The sequence below is a fragment of the Phyllostomus hastatus genome, unplaced genomic scaffold (genome assembly GCF_019186645.2).
Source record: "Phyllostomus hastatus isolate PE091 unplaced genomic scaffold, TTU_PhHast_1.1 phas_scaffold_345, whole genome shotgun sequence".
NCBI lineage: Eukaryota > Metazoa > Chordata > Mammalia > Chiroptera > Phyllostomidae > Phyllostomus > Phyllostomus hastatus.
In genome coordinates, this window is record NW_025334024.1 from 24,411,528 (window position 1) to 24,417,543 (window position 6,016).

The 6,016-nt window shown below is 45.3% G+C and overlaps 1 protein-coding gene across 3 annotated transcripts in view; it reads right to left on the minus strand.

The window, feature by feature from the left end:
* Window positions 1-5,897, minus strand: part of RSPRY1 (ring finger and SPRY domain containing 1) — a 41,142-nt gene extending 35,245 nt beyond the window's left edge. The window contains exon 1 of one of the 3 annotated variants that reach the window (XM_045819102.1): window positions 5,739-5,897. The gene's annotated coding sequence lies outside the window, so the exon portion shown is untranslated. Of the gene's footprint in view, window positions 1-3,971; window positions 3,991-5,655 lie in introns of those variants that run through there. The other 2 variants (XM_045819103.1, XM_045819104.1) reach the window with 2 other exon arrangements.
* Between the last annotated feature and the right edge of the window lie 119 nt (window positions 5,898-6,016).

Below are 6,016 nucleotides of genomic sequence, written 5' to 3' on the forward strand. Positions count from 1 at the left end.
AGATAATTCTGGGGTTTTTGGGGGAGGGGTCCTCCCTCATATAATGAAATGCACAAGCGTTACATGTGCACGTGCAGGACTTTGTCACATGCATACATCTCTAACTCAAACCCTGTCAAGACAGAAAACCTCATCCGGAAATATATTAGCTTTTAAAATACAATGCAAGATGCCCTAAAGACCATAATTTTCTTACTGAAGTTTGTGTTCAAAAGGGAAAAACTTAGAAGTCAGTAAGATTATTTGGTATTATTTGGCTGGAACTTTATTTTTCTTCCCAAAAGGAAAGGCAGCTCTGATAGTTTTACATGTCATCCAGGTGTCCAAAATTATCTACCTGCAGTGGCACTGCCCACGTGAAGCTTAAGTCATACAACGTAGTGTTACCTCCTGAATTGTAACCTTTCGGTTGTCTGGGAAAAGCACTGGGCGATCCTGATACTTGTTGTATGCACTGAGGCTGGTGTAAGAAAGTACACACTGGAGGGGAAAATAGTTAATTTTTCTGGTTGAACCATTAGGGAAGGAGTATCTGGAAAAGGTTCCCCTAAAACATTGAGAGCTTTCTAACCCTGTAGCGGTGGTGTCCGTGGTTAGGAGAGACTTAGGGGAGAATTCATTACAGAACACAGCCAGACCTAAAACAGTGCAAAGGAAAAAGGGTAATTCTTTCAGCATTAAAAAAAATGTATTCAAAAATAAAATTTAGGGCAGGGATGGAGTAAAAAAATTCCAGACGCAAATAATAGTTAAAACACACACACACGCACACACAAGAGAAGTAAATAATCCCTGCCTGGTCCCAAAGACTGAAAATCTGCGTTGGCCCCAAACAGGAAACGCTACGGAAGAACTGAGGTAAGCGTTAATGATGGCTGCAGCGCAAAGGAGAAAACCAAATGTGGTACTCCGAATGATTTGGGATTTTTGCCCCGGGAGACAGAATAATAGGAAATCACGCAGATGTGTCATCTAACCCTGTGATTCAGAAATCTGAAGGATATGAGTTTTTCCATTATAGAAAATTCTTTACTGTTAAGAGAAGCGAACAAAATGTATAAACAGCACGAACAGCGACACATCCCTGAACGAGATCTACTTAATATGGTGTCTGAAAGCACTGGATGACAGTGGCATACCCAGAACTTCAAAGCTATTCAATGACTACTTTAAGTGAATTTAGTCTCAAATCTGTAAAAATAGAGTGTTTCCAAAATATTGATCACTTTGAAAAAGTAAGACAACATCCTTCAATAAATATGAACCCAATGCTTATATGTCAGGCACTGAGCAAAGGTGCAAAAACGTCCCTGTAAATGGTGACGGAAGGAGACTTGACTTGGTGTGGTGAGCACACCGTACAATTAGCCCTGGCTGGTGTGGCTCACTGGACTGAGTGTGGGCCAGGGAACCAAAGGGTTGCCGCTTCGATTCCCAGTAAGGGCACGTGCCTGGGTTGCAGGCCGGGTCCCCAGTTGGGGTGCAAGTGAGAAGCGACCACACACTGATGTTTTCTCTCCCTCTCTCTAACAGTAAATAAATAAAATGTTTTAAAAAACCCATGCCATACAATTACATAATGCCAATGGTCTATTATATAATAGAATTGTACTCCTGAAATCTATACAATTTTATTAACCAGTCACTCCAATAAATTCAAGAAATAAAAGAAAAAGAAAAATAGGTCTCTCGTGCTCTTGGCAACGAGATGAAGGACAGCAACGGACAAGACACTGAGGGTCCCACGCATAACGGCACACACGCCAGACAAGCCTGTGGATGCAGCGCGGTCCACCCCCTTAGGGGGAGGCCTCTCACTCCACCATTCTTCCAGTGCAAAAGGAACCTAGTAACATCAAGTGTTTCTGTACAAGCAAGTTTTCAGGTCACGGTATCTCAGCATGACCACAGGGGTGTGGAGGATTTATATTTTCACTGCAACACACTCATGTCTCAAATTATAAGCCAAAATATTATTGGTACGAATACCCTGACCACAGTGAAAGGTTAACCAGAAGCCCATAAACTAAGCTGATAAAGAAGCTAATAGTAACTCCCACGAAGAACAGAACAAACAAAAACCACGAGAGGAAGCACAGGGGAACGTCGGCACCCTTCCCAGTGACTGCAGGAGTCCCGGTCTGCACATGACCCAGCTCTGCACTGCGCCCAATGTCTCAGGAGAGACTCCCTGGGAGAAGGCGGTGTCGGACAACAGTCAACTCGAACGTGCTAGTTTTGGTTGATGAATACCATGTTTCAGTAATCCTTAATAATTCACTTGGCAGGTTGTGAATCAGTAGCCCTTGGGCATATGTTAAATATGAATAACCATGAAGCAATAAGGATGAAGAAAAGGAGCTGCACTTCCCACAAGGCGGGGCAAGGCAGGAGCATGACGCTGGGGATCAGTGTGGGGATCAGTGCGTCGAGGGAGCACAGCTGAGGAAACGAAGTTCTTCAGAAGGAAGAAGAGGTAAAAATGGCTCACACTGAAACACTCAACTATGAGGTCATAATAAACTGGCCAAGCAAGGTGTTTCAAACCTTCTATTTGATGTGGACAGAACCCATAAAATTATGCCTGGAAGCCATAATTTCAAGCAGCAGGAAAGGTACCAGCAGGGTTCATTCCTTAACCAACTTAAGGAATGCATCAATTCTTTGCTATCTCAAATGCATTCCTAGTTTTCAAAAGCTTAGAGAGAAAGGGGAATATTCTCTAAGAGCCCACCACTATTGATAAGATTAACTTTACCTCATTTAGCCTTGTATATATCACACAGTTATCTACAGTTAAAAGGTTTTCTTTTTTAAACACATTTAACCAGAGAGCATTCCCTTTTAGAATGGACACTGAGAGTAAAATAACAAATATGTACTTTTTTCCTAATCAGGAATATTGGCAAGAAAACTATTTCAAAAGCTGATTTATTGAATAGATAAACCAAAGGGAAAACATTCTTTTACACTCTTGAAAGTTATTAAGTCTCCTAAAGGCTGTGGCCCAAGTTTTGGCATTTACTACTTCCTGAGTATTCTGTTTTTGATTTCCTAATTTGAATACCAGGGAAAAAGAACTATCCAAATTCAATGGTAAATGCCTTGAAAATGTCAAATATTTGAAAGAAGCTAAGCTGGTAGTTTACTACCCGCAAGTAACTCTTGTGAAAGAGAGAACTGGTTCCGCTGTGGCTCTCACGCCCTCCTTTACAAGGGTCCCCCACCACACAACAGAAAATCTCTGATTTAGACTAGCGTAATAGTGATTGCCATCCTCAAGAATTCCTAATAATTTCTCAAACTATATAGCTGTTAGAGTATTGAAGGGAGAGCTGTATTTTAAAGGATTCAAAGTGACGTCTCAGTTCATGATAACAAATTACTTCATTATAAGGGAATGTACAGGCAATTCTTGAGACTAAACTAAGCTCATGAGTTGAAATAAGCTGTTGCAAATGCACTTTGGGAACACACAACAATTTTTTTTTATTCTCTTGCCAAAACATACTTCAGAGTTCTTGTTTCCCCCTATTCACTATAGAATAGGGGAAATGTTTTTATTTCCTCTTGATTCTTAGCCAATTTACTAAGGGAACATTTTGCTGACAAAGCAGAAAAAGCCCACATAGCATATGCTGGCACACTTCCTATAATCAATAATTTAAAAATAATCATGGAGTACAGAAATAATGAAGGGTTTGGGGAAACAGCGAAAAGCAGGTCACAGACATTAAGCAGTAGGTCAGGACAACATGAATCCTGGGAAATGAGAAAGCTCACAAAATCACCACAGTGATTTTTTTTTTTAAAAGACCCATGAAATATAAGATTAGAAAAACAGGAAATAAAAATCAGCTTTTTGTTTAAAACAAAACAAAACACCAAATTTCAAACATCATAAATTACCTAATATTTGGAAAACCAGCTCTAATAAATGCCACTAACCAAACATCAGAAAAATGTCATACCTGGACACAAGCATCTTTATAACCTCACAGAGGACGCTACAAAGCAAGATGTCATCTCAGGAAGAGCCAGCTCCACAGATGGTGAAAAACCACGTGGAAGAGGAATTCAAAAGCCAATGCTAATCTGTAGTTTGGAACTGCTATAGGAAGGCATAATTCATGGAGAAAAAAGGAGGTCTTCTGTACAAAATCACAGCTGAGGGAGGAAGAAAGATATCACTGCCCGTACACAAGGCCATATGCATACAAAGGAGAGGTAGTTTATATTATCGAGATGAAATTATTTGGAGGAAAACTTCAGTTGCCAGGGAAAAACTTCCCAAAGGGCAACATTATATTATAGTGCTACCTCCTTCCAGCCCATCAGAATTTCAAATTAACCCCCCCCCCCCCAGAGCAAAAACTGGAAATCCCTCCACCCCAATCTAGGCAGGGGCTGAACCCATGGGTTCAGACCATAAAATGACGTAAACAGCTGTGAACCTTGGGGCTTTTTCAGTCTAACATGGCTCCCAGCACTCGAAATGGGACCAACAACCACTGTTAACGCCGACCCCTTACATCGACATACTGTTTTAGTGTTTAGATGAAGTGCCTCCACTTTTATCCCCTAACAGCCGTTGGGTGGTAGAATCACAGTACTTCACTTTCACACAGCTTGTAATTTGGAGGGTACTTTCCATACGGCGCTTTTTCACAGGCGAGACCCACGTTGGTTAAGTCACTTGTCTAAGGACAAGCCGCTGAGGTGCTGGGACAACTGCCGGACTCTACTTTGTCAATAACAGACACTTTCAGCCCTTCAAAGTTCAAAGTACAATGCCCGAAGATCAACCTCACTCAGAAAGGACAGAACTGCAGTCTCAGAGGACCATCCCTGCCTTGATTTCCCTCCCCAAAGACAGGGAAACTGAGGCAGTCAGTCCGGAAGGGCAAAAGCCTGATCTGGAGGCACGCAGGGAGTGTTGGTGGGGTGGACTTCCTCCAGCCCACCAGCCCTAAGCCCAGAAGCAACTGAATTCTATGTTTCAACACACGGGGTCGGTCTCCAGAGAGAACAGTCTCGCCAGTCCTGCTACCCTCTCACTATTCCTCACCGGGAATTTCCTATGGATGGAGGTCTCTTCCTCCCAGAACCACCCTGCTATCCCCTCTGCTCAAGGCCCTTCACCATGTTCCACATCGGGCCTCCGGAGCACGGGAATCCGCTGGCTCTGGCTCCCAACTCCTATCCCCTCTCTCCAAGATATCCCTCTACCCCGAGGCATTTTCATGTCTCCCGGGGAAATGTCGGCTTCCCACCCGTGCCACCTAAGCCTCCAACTCCACAAAAGGGAACCCTCCCAAAGCATCCTCCCATCTACCTTTCCGCCCTGGACACCGCCCAGAGCTTTCCTAAATATCAGGAGCCTCCCGAGAGCTACCTGCCTCTCACCTGGGCCGCTTTAGCTGCGGCCTTCTCAGAAGGACAACCCCCGAGAATCTCCCGTCTAGAACCCCCTAAAGCGAGAACACCCTCTTCCAGGAACATCTTCAGGCGCCTTCAGCGCGGGCCTCCGTGGAGAACCTCAGGACGTTTCCCAGGCTTTGCTGAACGCTACCCATCCCGGGCCCCTTCCCGGAGCCTCCCCTGACACCAGTCAGGTTCCCCACCGCAAGCTCAGGGGACTGTCCCCTCCCTTACCGATGTCCCCTGCCCTCGGACTCCCCCCCCAACCCCGTCCCCAGGGGCTTCCCGGAGCACGGCGGCTGGGCTGCGGCACTGACTTTCTCCAGCTCCAGGATCCACTCGAGAGAGGGGGAGGCAGCGGCGGCGCGACTCCTTTGTGACAGGTCCGAGAGAGCGGTAAAGATGGACGCGAGGCCACGGCGCTGCCATTACGCGCAGGGCCCACCCCTGCTTCGTACTGCCCCAACCCACCGACAGTCCCCTAGGAAACGCCCCTTCCGCGGTGGCAATCCCTCTCCCTGACAACCAATCACCAGTCCCGGATGTTATCACGTGATCTCATGGCCCGGCCCGCCCCCCAGGCGCGAGCTGGCCA